Source organism: Dermacentor albipictus, chromosome 4 (assembly GCF_038994185.2).
Source record: "Dermacentor albipictus isolate Rhodes 1998 colony chromosome 4, USDA_Dalb.pri_finalv2, whole genome shotgun sequence".
Classification (NCBI taxonomy): Eukaryota; Metazoa; Arthropoda; class Arachnida; order Ixodida; family Ixodidae; genus Dermacentor; species Dermacentor albipictus.
The window spans coordinates 37,205,452-37,222,648 of NC_091824.1; the positions used below are offsets into that span (position 1 = coordinate 37,205,452).

The 17,197-nt window shown below is 43.9% G+C and overlaps 1 protein-coding gene and 1 long non-coding RNA gene across 3 annotated transcripts in view; one reads left to right on the forward strand and one right to left on the reverse strand.

Annotated features, from left to right (window-relative positions):
- LOC135916731 (neprilysin-1-like) overlaps positions 1-17,197 on the forward strand; it is a 110,115-nt gene that overhangs the window by 86,614 nt on the left and 6,304 nt on the right. The window lies entirely within an intron of this gene.
- LOC135916740 (uncharacterized) lies at positions 9,380-15,573 on the reverse strand. Its single transcript, XR_010569048.2, has 4 exons — positions 15,221-15,573; positions 14,410-14,500; positions 11,337-11,522; positions 9,380-9,535 (listed from the first exon to the last, which is right to left on the reverse strand). It is a non-coding gene; the product is annotated as an uncharacterized lncRNA (long non-coding RNA).

Genomic DNA, 17,197 nt, shown 5'->3' on the forward strand with positions numbered 1-17,197 from the left:
TATATATATATATATATATATATATTGACACGTGTACTTATCTTTATCGGGCGACCACGTTTGGCCGCCTAACAAATGTTATCGTGCAGCGCAGGACGCGCCTGCATGTAACAGAAGTTTCTGGAATGTTATCGATGGTTCCGTCCACTGTCTTTCACCGTAACTTGTGTAATCTGATTGCATGTATGCGCGACGCGAATAGTATAGAACTTTGTGGAAGACAGGCGGGTCCCATCGGTTAATCTGGAACATTCGACGGCTGATCTATAAAAGCCGACGCGCTTCACCCGCTGATCAGATTTTCGACGATCGCCGACCGTGTTCGCAGCTATCGTTGTGCTATAAGTGTAGCCTGTTTTGTGGGCACAGGTTTGCCCAATAAAAGTTAGTTTTGTCTTTCACAGTATTGCTACTGTGTTCTTGACGTCACCACCACGTGACATCTGGTGGAGGTGCTTTTGGTTCATGTACCGGACAACCCCCGACAAGCCGAGATCCATGCCCGAAGCGCAAAGACAACACCAACGTAGTCGGTGGACCATCGAGCAAGCCGCCGTCTTCAACAACTGCCCCCGGAGCACGGACTTTTGCCTGAAACGACCAGGAAGATCGCCACCAAGTCCACCCCAATGGCAGCCCCAGCATCCCCCATCGTGCTGCAGCAGCCCAGGGAGCCTCCGACGTTCCGTGGTTCAACGTTCGAGGACCCGGAAAGCTGGCTTGAGACATACGAGAGGGTCGCTGCTTTTATCAACTGGAACAGTGACGACAAACTGCGACATGTCTTCTTCGCATTGGAAGACGCTGCCAGGACGTGGTTCGAGAACCGAGAAGCCACCTTAACGACCTGGGAGCTGTTCCGAAGCGGCTTCCTGCAGACATTCGCAAGCGTCGTACGCCGAGAACGCCGGTCATGTCGCAAGGTTCTGCCGCCGCCGCTCGCAGGCGTTCGATGACGATCGCCGAGCGCCCTATGTGCCACCTGATACAAATGCGCCTTACGGACCTTTCGACCCATCACCAGCTCGCTCCCAGACTGATCGCCGTCCTCGCTTCGAACACCTCCGGTGACCCTCCCCATGTCGTCGATCGCTTTCCCCTATGCGTCGACGACCCGTCTCTAACGAAGAGGGAAACTAGACGACGCAGTTCCTGAGGCAAGAACTGCGCAAGTGTCGACATGCCGAAGTCCTCCTCCTTTACCTGCCAATGTCATTGATGTGCTTATCGAAGATGTCGCTACAGTCGCCTTAGTCGATACCGGTGCCGCTATTTCAGTTATGGATGCCAGGTTTTGCCGTTCGCTTCGTAAAGTGACGACGTCTCTGTCTGGATTGTCGCTCCGAACGGCGAGTGCTCAACCCATTCACCCTACCGCTGCTTGTACTGCCCGTGTGATCATACAGGACGTTTTGTACACGATTGAATTCATAGTTCTTTCATCGTGCTCCCACGCCGTTATTCTAGGATGGGATTTTCTGTCACGCCACAATGCCATCATCAATTGCGCTCGGGCTGAGATTGAACTTTTCCACCTTGGTGACCTGGCCTCGGTCGATGCTCATCCTGCCGCTAAAATTGTCGTGAAAGAAGACACCTGTACCCCCCGTGCTCGTCAGCATTCGTACCAGTCTTCTTTAGTACCATATCCGATGGGACGGTCTTCTTCATGCCCTCTCATCACTTTGTTACCCGAAAAGCGCTTCCTTTGCCCTTTGCAGCTCTTGACCTTGCCGCCGGTGTGAGCACGATGCCCATTTACAATCATCTTTCATCGCCGCTATCACTGCTCCGCCGCGAATGCCTTGGTTACGTCGAGTCGGTCGATTCAACACGAATTGTCTCCGTCCTCGACGAAGTGTCTTCTACTGCCGCCCATGAACTGAGTGCCCTCTCCGTACCAGACTCAACATCGACTGGTGTGTTCAGCCCATTCATCGCCGAAGATCTGACGCCTTCCCAGCGATCTCAACTTGTCGCAATCCTTCAGCACTTCCGCCTTTCTTTCGACGTTGCGCAAACCTCTCTTGGCCGTGCATCGACAGTCAAGCATTACATCGACACTGGCACTCACTCACCCCTGCGACAAAGACCATATCGCGTGTCCGCTACGGAACGTCGCGTCATTGCAGACCAGGTCGATGACATGCTCCGTCGAGGCGTCATTCAACCTTCCCAAAGCCCATGGGCCTCTCCGGTGGTCCTCGTCACAAAGAAAGACGGTTCCATCCGCTTCTGTGTTGACTTTCGGCGGTTGAACAAGATCACGCTGAAGGACGTCTACCCATTACCATGCATCGATGATGCTCTGGACTGTTTGTAGGGAGCCGAGTTCTTTTCTTCGCTGGATTTGCGGTCAGGCTACTGGCAGGTTCCGATGGCAGAGGCCGATCGCCCGAAAACTGGCAGAGGCAGAGGCCGATCGCCCGATCGCCCGTTACACCAGACGGCTTGTATGAATTCACCGTCATGCCTTTCGGACTTTGCAACGCACCTGCTACGTTCGAAAGAATGATGGATAATGTTCTGCGTGGCCTCAAATGGAAAATATGTCTTTGCTATCTTGACGACATTGTGGTGTTCGCCCCTGATTTCCCAACACACCTGCTCCGCCTCCAGCACGTACTCGCTTGACCAACGCCGGGTTGCAACTTAACTTGAAGAAGTGTAGATTTGCTGTTCATCAGCTAACAATTTTAGGCCATGTCGTGTCAAAGGAGGGCATTCGCCCGGATCCCGAGAAGCTGCGTGCTGTTACTGCGTTCCCAAAACCTACTACAGTAAAAGCTCGTTAATTCGAACCGCAAGGGGAAGCCACTTGAGTTCGAGTTAACGAAAGTTCGAACTAACGAAAGTGAAGGAGAGCAACAGTACACTGTGATTTGGAAGCAGTAGGGCATGTCAGAAAGTGATGGCGTTTGCTGCGGGCACACGCCATCTTCAAGTCGAAGCTCTGGGTCCGACTGTGCCCCACCACCGATGTCCACCGAAACGAACGTTAGCCGAGGCTTAACACCATCACAATGAATCGCGATGGCCGATACCTCCTAATCTGAAAACAGAGGTGCACAACCGATGAAGACTGCCGAGACAAAGACGCTGAACATGTGAAGGTGGCGAAGGCCCTGATTCGTTGGTTCTTGATTGCAAGCGCAGCTGCGACGTACTTGATTCGCTGTGTTTTGGCGCTTGCCGTGCCATCTCCGCACAACATTAGCAGCTGTACAAGATTTGTAAAGCCTCCGAGATTCGCAACGGGCAACAAGTCTCGGAGGTTACGTAGAACGGAGAGGCGGCAGCCGCCGCTGGCTTCTGGCTGACCCCGCGCAGGTTAGATTTTTTTCTGATTTTGCTTTCTCTCGCCGTTCTCTCCGTTTCGGAGGCAATACAGCCTTGTGTGTAGGCAGTAGGCGTGTTTCTCTGGCCGTGTGCCAGGCGAGCGTAGTTCGAATTATCCGTGAGGGAACCTTCTCGCGTTCGAATTAACGGACTTTTTTATACATAGACTTCTGTGGAGCTTGGCCGGACCAAATCGTACAGTTCGAATTATCCATAAATTCGAATTATTGAAGTTCGAATTAGCGAGCTTTCACTCTACTATGAAAGAGCTACGCAGTTTTATCGGCCTCTGCTCTTACTTCCGGCGATTCGTTCGAAACTTTGCGTCCATTATATCGCCTCTCACGCAGCTCCTTGGTGGCGCTAGAGATCTCTCATCATGGTCTCCAGAGTGTGACGACGCCTTCACAACCTTGCGCCGTCTTCTCACGACTCCACCCATTCTTCGCCATTTTGACCCACAAGCGCCAACCGAAATCCATACCGATGAAAGCGGTGTAGGCCTTGGCGCTGTGTTGGCACAGCGTCAACCTGGCCACCCAGAATACGTCGTCGCATACGCGAGTCGCATGTTAACCAAGGCGGAGACCAATTACTGCGTTACAGAAAAGGAGTGTTTGGCCATTGTGTGGGCGCTTGGCAAGTTTCGCCCATATTTATACGGCCGATCTTTTGACGTAGTGACCGACCACCACGCACTATGTTGGCTGTCGACGCTCAAAGATCCATCGGGCCGCCTTGCCCGCTGGGCATTACGAATCCAAGAATACGACATCCGCGTGGTGTACCGTTCCGGGCGAAAGCACTCCAACGCTGACGCGCTATCCCTATCACCGCTTCCCCCGAAGGCCAGTCCCGACTCCCCCTGCGAGTGCACATTATCCTCTCTGGACGTTGACACTATCACTGCTGCACAGCGTAATGATCCCTGGACTGCATCTCTGCTCGACCTTCTCTCGGATACGTCGAAAGTTTCAGCGTCGCGTACGCTTCGGCGCCAAGTGCCTCATTTTGCGATTCGCGACCACCTACTGTATCGACGCAACTATGCCCCAGAGGGACGCACCTGGTTACTCGTAATTCCGAGAATCTCGCGAGCAGAGCTCTGCTCCTCGTTCCACGTCGACCCTCAGTTTGGCCATGCGGGAGTCTTCAAGACCTACGAAAGACTTCGACGCCGCTATTACTAGCGGGAATGTATAATTTCGTTCGAACATTCGTCCGCTCTTGTCATGAGTGCCAACGCCGGAAAGCGCCACCGCACAACTCCGCGGGTGAACTCCAGCCTTTACAATGCCCATCCCGACCCTTTGATCGCGTGGGCATAGATCTCTACGGGCCGCTTCCATTGACTCCTACCGGCAACAGGTGGATAATCGTTGCGGTAGACCACTTAACCCGTTATTCGGAGACCGCTGCTCTACCACACTGTAAAAAAAATTTGCCTTACTTTACAGAAAATTTGCTGGTAATTTGTGACCGAACACTCTTCCGTAAATTAAGAACGGTCATTTCCGTAGTACGGACAACTGTAAAAACAGAGACCGTAATACAAGATACGAGTGCTTCTGTATCTAGAAAACGGAAGACTCTGTATTCTGAATCTGTACTATAACCGTTAAAAAACAGGTGCTTGCCGTATTCAGAAAACGAAAGACTCCGTATACTAAATCTGTACTATATCCGTTAAAGTACAGGTGCTTCCCGTATTTCATCTTGCAGAGCATATCCATTCGAAGAATGTGCCATCGGGCACAAAATTGCCCAGGACATGCGAGAGTCGACCGAATTTCATTGGTGTGCTATTTGCTGGGATCAGCCGTGCCACCATCTGCGTTCGGAATGTGCATACGTGACCCACTGTTTTCAGCGGTCTTGAGCAGAAATGCAATTTGGTCAACGCTCGCACTTCCAGGGTACTTTTGTCCACGATAGTACATCTCCTTTAATGCAAATGTCATGAAGGCAGCTCATAGTCAAAGCAGCAGGTCACCATTGAGAAAATTGTCTTGCCAACACACTGACATGGCTACAGAGATAAAACACTTTGCACTTGGTGATATGAATGCACTGCATAGCATATATACAAAAAGGTGCAACATTTCAGTCCTCAAGTTCTTAGATCACAGAAGCAACTTTATTTTCTTCAATCACTCGTCTTGCATTTCTTCCTGGTGAAAGTTGTTCTTGACTCCAAACACTTGCAAGGATAAACTTGCTGCTGTTAGGAGAAACAAATAGTATTCGTGAATATCCATCCTAAAGAAAGCGGCAAAAAAGTTTAATCACAGAACACGACAAAGCAGTAACTTCTGTGTTAGAAAAACATGTAAGTAGATCAACATTGTTGGCACAAGGGATGTTGCTGTAGCCAACATTTCAACATAGGTGCTTGTCATTAGGGTAGCAAATGTTTTCCTTGGCTGTGTTGTGGGATTGTGCATATCTCACTGGCCCCTAGCCACATTGGGGGAGAAGTAACTGGTGCATATAATAGGTCAAGAGAAGCCAAAGTGTTAAAATAAAGGAAGGAAGGGTGTGCTTAGCAGTGGTGATTGTGATGGAGCGGGTATGAGCAATGCTGTCAGTACTTGCCAAGAGTAGGGGTGACCAAAACAGAAAACGATGTACACATGTATGCAGTCATTAATCCAGTAGAACCAATCTTCCCAGAAGACAAAATAGGTATCAAGATAAACAGTTTGCACTTTTGGAAAAGAAAAACGAAGAATTAAGGAAAATAAATTTTGTATCAAGATGCATCTGGTTAAGATCACTGCAAATGGCTAATGAAGGCACATTATGAATATATATTTTGTTGAAAGCCGATGAAGAAAATATATATTAACCAAATATTAAAAAATAGGGACATTAAAATTTAACTGGATATGACCATAAAACAGTAAAGAACAGCCTGTGGAAAAAAATGGGATGGATAATATAACCAGGTGCAAGATTGCAAAACGTCGAGTGCTGTTTATATTCATGCTGCTGTTGAGGGCTTCAAGTTTCTGTCTTCCTGTGGAACCTTTGTCCTACTTGAACAAGAAAATAGGTAATTTTTTAAACAAGCCAGTTCAAATGCAGTTCAAAGCTTCAGCGGTGTTATAATGAAAGAAAATATTATGGTCAGTTCTCCGGCTCATCTTGAAACCTATTGTGCGCAACAAACAGGGACGAAGAATAGAAGAAACACAATGTTAAGCGCTCGTCCTTGTGTTTCTTCTATTCTTCGTCCCTGTTTGTTACGCACTATAAGTTTCAAGATGAATTTGTTCCAACTAGGCTGACTCGCAGTCTTGCTTCAGTTCTCCTGGGTGTGCTTTCATTCACCAGTTATTTCCACCGGTGTAAGTTCAAAATTTAATGGTCTAAATAGACCTTACCTCCTGGCAAACCATTAGCTGGTCTTTTTTTCAACACAGATGCCTGCACATTATATGTGTTGGCAGGAGTGCTAGCGAACTACATTATACTTGTTGCCACAACCAAAGTGAAACTTGGTAACAGTGATTGAAAAAAAAAAAAACCAGCATTCCACAATACTGATTTAAGTCGTCTGGAAAAGTTGGTTAAGTTAACGTACACCCCCTACTCCACCAGACAATTATTCACCACACTGACTCTCATGGTGTCAACCATGCTATTACAACACTAGGCATCAAGTGAGGAGAATTAGGGGATAAGAGGGCACAATGCTTTTTGTTAGAACATCAAATGTGCTTTACATAAATGCTACATTCCAACTAACAAAGGAGCAACCGGTTTGTGAGATAGTGACCAATGCATACGAAAGCTAATGGCATTCTGTGCAGCAGAATGTTGACGATGAGGTGTTATGCGCACAAGTGTACTCTTTCACACAAAATGACATCCTGCACTCAAACCTTGTGACAATATTAGAGTTTGAAAAACACCGTAGTGGAAAGCAAAGAGTGCTAAATTTGTTGAAAATTACTAAAAATTATTCGATTATTCATTACCCTTACTGTTCGTTAAAGATTCACAGATTGTTCCCTATGGGTGCTGTAAACAGGCACCCTGCTTTTACAGTGGTAGCAACAATGATCTGTGGCACAGACAAGAATAAATGCTCATGAAGTTTATGCAAGAGTATATCCTACAAATTACACCCCATTTCACATTCCAATATGGTAGAAGAGGAAGACGAAAACTACTTTCTGGTGGAGGATGCATACCCCAGAATAGAAGAAACAAGTGTACCCTAACCATTGCTGCTGCCGATGCCTGTGCACTAGCAGTTACATATAATATGGCAGTTACAATTGTTTTTCCACAAGCACTGCAAGCTGCGGCCAGTTTACCAGTACACAGCTGTAATAAATTTAGGACAAGCTAAAGCTCTATAATGGATTTATCTCATATGACACAATTGGAATGCAATATTCTGCAAATAAGTGAAGCGCGATGTGCCATCCCATACAATGAAACACCTTTGAAGAATCTGAATCACCACCTGCACTCTTAGGCAAAGTTACACCCTTTGGAGTGCCCCTTCTGCCACACAACAATAATCGTTATTTGCCTTGATGCGTTTCCTTTCTTGAAGACACCACGCCCGCTACTTTGTTGTCGGGAATGCTATCATGCTGATAACGCGCATGCCGTTCGTTACTGGAAAGCACAGGGCTCGCAGCGTTAAAGAAAGAAAATGCATAAAGGCAGATGACAATTATCGTTGTGTGGAAGAAGGGGCACTTCAAAGGGTGTAACTCTGCCTAAGAGTGTGAGCCGTGACGAGGAAAAAGAGTGTGTTCTGTGTAAAGTAGTGCACCTGTATAACCTAAAGCTTAGGAGAATGCATTTAGTATGAGCTGGGAAGGTCCCCAATTTTAATTGCACACAGTGAAAACCTCCATGCAGTTTTGCAAAATGCAAACCCCCTACCTTTTTGTTGTTCAAACGTAATGACACGTAGTGCCATAACATGTACATTATGGGTTTCGTTCCCAAACAATCAAAGTGAATAGCACCACCCTAAGTGTTATGTGCCTTCTTGTTAGTGTCGAATGCTGCGATCGGCAGAGAAACGGATTTCTGGAGCAATATAAAGTATTAGGTACTGTGATCTCAGTTCTTTCACTGCTGTTTAAGCATTATGAGGTCCTAAAGTAAAGAAACGTGGAATAAATACATGCATATTTTACGCTACAACCCTCATAAGTATTTAGTAGTCTGGATTATAAAGGATTCCAGATTTACAATGCAGGACAGATTTTATTCCACTGAAAGAATGGCATCATGCCAATGATTCTGCATTTGGTGCTATATTTATTTGTATTTAGTTCAGTTGGAATGTGTGTGTATCGTCAGCGATATCGCTTGACATGTTTTATATTGACTGTTTTCTAAATTTAGGCAAATTCGTATTCGCAAATAACCTTGTATGACACCAAGAACTTGCTTAGCAGGAGTATTTCTAACATGTGCAAGATATGAGGCTCTTGAATGCATATCTCAGCCTGGGGTACACGCCGCTCCCTAATCTCATCAGCAAGTTTCTGGAACTCATCTACGAGGTTTCTTATGATGAATGTAAACTCGCTTGAATGGGGGAAATAGGGAATTTATAACAGGTGAATTATGCAGCATAGGAATGATGTCAGCAAGAAGCAAGCATCAAGAACTATAAAATGAAGACTATAAAATGCAAGAATTATTTGGGATGATTGAAAATTCTGGCATTGGAACGAAATGTATTTCAATCTATATATAAACTCTGATTATTCACTCTACTACCACTGCCTTCATTAGAAACATTCATAATCATTATCCTATCTATGCCACATCATCCTAGCTAATATTCAAGCCTTCATAAGCTGCTTTTTTTACTGCTAATTCTCTGCGGGAAAGAGGTGTCCGTATGAAGACTATTAAGACCATATAATATACTTATTACCCGTTTTTTGATAAATGATAAGGGAAAAACTTCACACCAAAAATGCATTGAGCTTGAGCAAGTTCTGCGTTTGATGCTGTTGATTCTTTTTTTTTTTTGCCATCATTGACCCACCTGGTTAGCTAAGTAGACAGAAAAGCTGCAGCAGAAAGGTGGGGGTGCCAAACCAGACTTGTGCCCCAGGGGACCTTTTCACGGTCACTGGAGGAACTGCCTGTGGCCTCGGCATCTTCCTTGAGGGCCACGGCCATGTCTAAGAAACCTTGTCTCCACAGGCTGCACAAAGAAAGATAATTTGCTGAGCTAAGTCTTTTTCTTAAAAGAACCCATTTAAGTTGTATTCGTAGCTTTGCACCACAAAACTGACACATGACTGGCCAGTCAAGACACTTTATGTGTATTCGCAGGCTTATTCCTTGGAAAAACACTTTTATGTAGCACACAATGAGTAACAGTAACAAAAAAGTGTATCAGGAGGCTTTCATATTGCTCTACAACTTTTCATTGACACATTTCATTTAATTATTTGAGATATTTAATAACTAATTAAGAATTATGTAATTAAGCAGAATGCACAATATAATCAGAGTATCTCCAGGCGATGGCAAACATTACCTTCATTTTGTCTAGTTACATCGCATTTACATATTTCTAAATCTTGGTGCATGATAGTTAAGACAACCTGTAGATCAAAAAACAATATTAAAATTTTCATAATCATCTCTTGTGTGTTATTGGTGGCTATGGCTGCTTCAAGTTATTCTTTCAGTATGGTACAAGCAGTTTTGAAGTGAAATTGTTTTGCATCGAGGGCATGTAATCTAGGCAATCAAGCAAAAGGTCAAGTTGTGTTCACTATTCAGATGCTTAACTAAGAAGCTGCAGGAAAAGGAAACAAGACACAACACCTAATAAACAATGCAAAATTTGAAAATTTAAACTGAACAAGAAACCAGTTTTTGAAAACACAGAAAAAAAGCCAGCAGCTTACATCGAATACACCCTTGCTATGTACTCCAAGTGAAGTTGTTACCGCAATGCTTGGGCACCATATGAACGTAACAATTAACAACTTCGAGCAGAATATTAACACCATTAAATGAACTGGCCTATGAAGATTCTTGATCTGAAATCCTCAACGACTTGTTCTGGCGTTTAATCTGTCAAGCTCAATTTGTATTCTCAAAAGCTGGCTCTCGGCCATAATTTCTCTAAACGCAACATCAGCTTAAATCTCAAGATAGGGTTGACCTGTAAATAAAGTGGATAATGCATGGCAAACATCATGAACTCTCTTACATGTTAACCAGAGGGTTCACTCATGCAGCCATGAAATTGTGATGCAGACACGATATATTGACGCTGGTTTTGTGAAGTGTTTCATGCTTCCAAGGCTTCTTCAGTTGTGAAAGCTAAATAACCGATGAGAATAAAAAAAGAACTTCAACATGCTCACAATATGTTGGCCATTTGCAAGCAAACAGCAGCCTTTTTGGGCACCCAGGTTGCCTGGTGCAAATCTACTATGCCACAGTACTTGCGTTACCCAGTACCAGCCACTTTAAAATGCAATGTGTTCAGAACCCTTTCCCTCTGTTTGTCTGCTTTGGAAACAGTTTAACATGTGTTCACTAGGCGTCGAGAAAGGAAACAGAAAACACTGTGCACCACTGATTTCTAACGTGTTTCGCTGGATGCAGCACACTGCACCGGATGCAGGTGAAGCCAGTGGAAATGCGATGTCATGCAGTCGCTTGTCCTGGAAGCAGGGCATATGGTGGACTAACTAGTGCGTGCGATCAGATAATATTGCTGCCGAAAAACTTTTCTTTGTGGTTTTTCACATTTTAGGAGGTCTCTACATGTCTGGTAAGCACTTTTATGACAATCTGAACCCGTATACGATAGTGTTCTCTTACATCAAGTTTTTTCTGATTTACCAGTGTTTCCATTGCACGCCACTTATGTTAGCGACACTGTAGACACTACAATGGAAAAATTCTGGACACCTCGAAACACTGCTTGGGTAGTTTATGGCACATCAGGCAGGCATGTTAGGGGAAGAAATGCTACACACCCGTGCAACAAAGTGCTGCCGCAAAGTTGTCAAGCACCAACTTCCGGGACAAGGCCAGCTTCAGTCGAGGGCGCTCGATGTGCTGTTCATCCCCTGTAGTAGAGATCAGTGGCGTGGACCCTTTTATACTGGCTGTCTTTTCTGGTCGGAACCTTGGCAACAGCTTCCACCATACTTTTTTTGAACCTGCAACATGTGCAGAGAAAGTCACATGACTGTGCGTTGATTGTATGGCTTTATTGTGCTACACATTCTATCAAATCATTAAAAAATACAGTTCACACATTTTTACTTCTGTATATAGACAGTCTAGTTGCTATACACGCGAAACATTACCATTCCTCTGACAGAATGCAACAATAGAAGCGTACACTTTAAAGCTACACTAAAATTTAAATTGATGTGACACCATATGAGCATACAGTATGCTTACTGTATGCTTTAGCCCTGTGTCAAGTAAAAGCTAATTGTCAATCATTTATGGTGTATTTCTACTTATTCTAGGTCATCAAACTGTACAATCAATGTTCCAAGTTTACACAATGTTGGCTTTTGATTGCCTATGTGATCCGTTTCCTACTTACGCATGCAGTAATCCCACTGTATTAAGGAAAAAGAGAATAGGAAATGCCGTGATAATCTTCTACATTTGATGAGGGCAGGAGCAATGACCAATAGCATGTGGTTGAAGCTACATAAATACTCAGTTTTCACACAGCTTAATTATTCAGCAAGTAATAAAGAGCTATCCTGTGTGCCTCTGCATGACCAATAAAGTCTGACTACTTGACACTGCACTAAGGCTGCCGCTTGGTACTGTTCGGCAGTTCAGCTTTAGTTTTCTGATATACAGAACTGTTTAGGTACCAGTAGTTTACTTTGCGATAAAATGGAGCTTGGAGCACTCGTCATTTGCACATAAATAATGCGACAGCAAATATAACACAAGGATAGGAATATGGGTCTCTTGGAAAAAGTGCATACACATTATGATTATAATGTGATGTGATGCCACAATGAAACAGAAAGCAACGCATAGAAGTGGACGGCGCTTCCATGCCACCAAGGTTATTGGACAGACAGTACTTCAGAAGTGCCCGCAAGACAATGTGTTGGCGGACTAGTTGGTGTGAATCCATAAATACTTTGTTAAGCGCAAAACAATGGACACAAGAAAGACGACCAGCACAAGGCGCTACACTCAACTGACATCACTTTATTGCGTCGCTCCTTTATAAATAGTAGAATGTAGAAGAGCATCCGCAGTGAGCACCATGTGCAGAGACCACCAACAACCAATCACAAGAGCGTACTAATGCGACGGCATCCAAAAAACCATATTGAGCACTGCACAAGGTTAAAGAAGGCACACTAATGCACTGTGACCCCAATGACTGTATGAAAAAAGCTTCCGATAACTCTCAGGCGGTGGTATCACAGCACTTTTTCAAAATCGTAGTATCACGAAACATGGCTTTGCACTTCCATATTTTACAATGTTGAGCCAAATGGGAACCTGTGCCTGTTGGTATGGATCGCTTAGGTTCGCAATGTTTCGTGATGCTACGATTTTGAAAAAAGAGCCGTGATACCACCGCCAGAGAGTTATCGGAAGTTTTCTTGATACAGTCATTGGGGTCACAGTGCATTAGTGTGCTTTCTTTAACCTTGTAAAGTGCTCAATATGGTTTTTTTGGATTCTGTAGAATGAGTGTGCTTTTTTGATCAGATGTTGGTGGTTCCTGCACATGGTGTTCACAGCAAATGTTCTTCTAGATTCTGCTGTCTACAAAGGAGGGACGCAATAAAGTGATGTCAGTTGAGAGTAGCGCCTTGTTCTGTCGTCTTTCTTGTGTCCGTTGTTTTGTGCTAAAAAAGCAATGATGTATTCCTTGCGTGTGTTTGAAGACAGCTCCACACGCAGTAGCGTATCCAGTATTGCTGCCCAGTGGCTTAGCTCGCCGCAGTTTGAAGTGCCACAAAACATAAGGAGAGAAACCTGCATTATAGTCTTGTTGCAAACAAGAATATAACGTGAAGTGCATTCTGAGGCCAGAAACTATAAAAAAAAATGTCATGATGCACCGCTGTGCCAGGTTTTATAGCAAAGTCGTTTTATAGTTAATAAAACTATAAAAAGTTTATAAACTTTTAAACTTATAAACATAAACTTATAAAGTTTATGAACTTTATAAACTACTATAAAACTATAGAAGTTTTATAGTAGTTTTATAGTTTATAGTTTTATAGCAAACATTTAGTGTAAATATGACACTATGATGGTGCACAATGGTGGTAATCTGTAATAATATAAAAGGTGCCTTAATGTTACAACAAAAGCTGACATTACTTAATAATAGCCCTGTAAAATTTAGCATGCAGGGGCACCGTTTGGTTAAACAATAGTGATGTATTGTCTATGTACACAAGTATTACCCACGCATTTCTGCCATTGTCTAAATGGCATAAATTAATGGGTAATACTTGTATACATAGATATTACATCTCTACTGTTTAACCAAATGGGTAAACTATGTCTGCCTGACACAAGACTAGAATTAAACCATAAATTATATATAGTCACCCTAACAGTAACACCTCATTTGAACTTCACAGTAAGTAGATGCCTGTTGATACCAGCCTCCCCCAATGCTAAACTGTGCTGCATGCTCTACAGAGAAATTATAGTGGTATCACTCAACTCTGAAGCAATTCAGGACTGCAGCACTGTAGAAGACATCTACAAATGTCCCATTTCATGTATAACAGCCTGAATTGCTTGCACATCTTACCAAGTGCAAATTAAAATTTCTTTTTGTTTAGCATTTTTGCCTGCTAAACCACAATCCAATGTCATCAATATATTAACATATTACCTCAAAGAACCTAATTTGGCTTATAGATTAACACCTTTGCATACTGCCACAGCTGCACTCTGTCATATGCGTTGCAATCATAAAGGAGTGCTGGTCCACCAGCACTCCAATGTCACTAACAGTGATCACCTACACAGCTAAGTAAACGGTCATGATTCAGGTGTCAAATAGCTATGAGAAAAAAAAAATCCACTCACCTTGAGAGCTATAATACTGCAATAACTTGAGAGAGATGGACCCATTGCAGGCAGCAGACCTCTTCTCAGCTCCAGCACAACAGCAACTTGCCTTTCAGTAAAAGAAAAGGATTGATTAGTAATGATAAGTTACCTTGTTTTTGCTGAGTATCAATACAATCTGACTTTCATGCATATCCACTCTCCGCTTTAGTAATACAACTGAATTATTCGTCAAATAAAAGAGTCTATGATGATACCATTCGCTTCTCTTGTATGTCCAAATTTTTTCGCACTGATACCCCGTTTACTGCTTGCTTAGTGGCACGAATGCCTTGACTGCCCAGACATCATTCGAAGGAACACGTCTTGCTGCACCGCAAACGGTGCAGCAAGACGTTTTTTTCTGGTCACAATTAAAACGTGCACCCAAACAAGAAAGTAACGATCACAGGTAGTGAGCGACTGCTATTGCCTCGAACGTTTATTTCCGTATTTTAACAGAAGTTCTTGTATCGGATACAGTATGCTCTCAAGCCAATACAAGCGTCAATACAAGAGCTCAACTGAACGCAGTTTTATTCTACGCTTTTAACGCGAGTGAACAAAAGGTTAGAAGTACCTCACGGAAATTGCGATCGAGGCAATCGCGCTACGACTGGAATCGATCTGAAAAGATAGGTTGATCCCTTTTCCCATTCATGCGTGAATTTTGCCCTAAGACGTTGCATAGTGGTCTTTTGAAACAATATTTCTGTTCGCGACACCGGCTTACCACACATCATTTTAACACCTACGTTATGCAAACCAAATAAGATTAAAATGGGCTTACCTCATGAGCAAGTTACGAGCGCGCGTAGACTGTTGAACACCCGTTGAGAGCAAGCAGGCTATCCGTGTCCAAGCGCATACGTGCTTCCAAACACAGGACAACTTCTTCGATGCCGCAGCGAGCAGAGTTTTGTACACGAAGTGAAAGACATCCAGCGCAAATATCTCCGCGCGATGACGGCAAATAACGAGCGCACAAGCGTACACAACACAGCAACAAATTCGGAACTTTGCCAATTCGAACGTGCCGAGACCCAAGCAGCGTAACCATCCATCGTTTCTGTTCTTCGCTCCCGATGCGTCAATCTCTCTTTCTTGGGGTCTTGCTCCACCCTTGAGTACAAATCAAGAGATATTTACGGCGAATTACCAACATTTACAACACGACTCGAAAAATGCCGGCTGACTACACATGTGCTGTCCGTCTGCCACTCCTAACGGACGCGCAGCGCGAGCTGCCCCCTGGTGCCGCACTCTGAGCGCGGAGAACCGAACAGAATCGGTTTCGTTTTCGCATTTGTGCTCTAGTTACTGGAACTGCAATATAATTGCTTGACAATTAATTGAATTCTAAAAGAGGAGAACGCTTTCTCTCCCACAAGTTAGTGCGTTTTATACAAAGGGAGAGAGAATTCAAAAGGCAGAAAGGCAGGGAGGTCAACCAAAGCATTCGCTACTGGCGATAGCAATCCCCTGTGCTACAATGAAGTGCAAAGCAGTGCACTGCGATGCGTCCATAAGCTCGAGTACAGTGATAATTTGGGCGGGTTGGTGCATGTAATGAACGGGTAAATAATGAGTTGTGTCATAACGTTACCCATGCAAAAAGCACGTGGAACTAATGGTGTTGCATTCTAGGTCAAAAAGAAATAAAGCTTGAATCGTTACATCTTGACACTGGGCATTCTTTCTTTCCGAAATATTTTTTTCTTCTTTTTGACAGTATACACAGTACTAGCACGGTAATAGGTCCTTCATCTTCAGTCACCTTCCAGTAGTTTACATACATGTCGGTGCATGTTCGCGTTCTTTATTCTACCGTACAAGAACGAGCGCGCTTACCGGTCTTGTTTCAAGATGAAGCGCCAAATGTTTGCGATTACATCTTACCGCAAGAATTAACACATGAACAGTGAAGATTATGCGTAATCGATTTGTCTCAATGAATGGGCAGTTATTGTCAGAGACGAGATATTTTGTAAATATCATGGGAATGAGTTCAACCAACTACATTGCAGTTCAGCAGTGCCCTTTGACACTTGGGTTAATTGCTTGCCGCATTCGAAAATTTCCTCCGACCGTTGTACTTGGATCTATAGGCCACCAGTCCCCTTCGAGACCATTTATTGCCAAATGTAAACGCAGTTACGGTCATTATACCACTCCCTGCGTTTCGGTACTGATTTTGAGCGCGCACAATTTTTGGCGTATAGAGCACCAATGTCATTCCCAGTGCACCAGCACCTGAGTGCCGCAAGCTTGTTTACGTATGCACGTATGTCCCCGGCTCTTCATTCACTTAAACATATATGCTGCGTTATTAACTACAAAACGCTTAATTTAAGAATATTGCGAGAACACGCATATATTTGCGCATATGATCAGCGTTACTAAGCCCATATGCGCGGCGAACTGCGACCGGAATAGAAGATGCGTATATATATTTATACGATCTGTTATTGCAGCTTTTGGTAGAAGGCTAGCTCTCATATTTTGTACGCAACTTCATAATGCGTACAGTTTGCGTGTTCAATAAAATATTGTTAGCTGAAACTTTATGAGTACGAGCGCTCATTCAGACAGCTTAAATTTTCTCACAATATACGCATGTTCACATAACAAAAATACGGAATTCTCTCTGTTTCGTCCAAAACAGTGTATAGCCGTTATATGATTACAGTGAAAATGTCCGTAAAGCTGAATACGGAGAGCACTTTCCGTATATTAACGGCAGATTTTGCCGTATTTTTGAAATAGG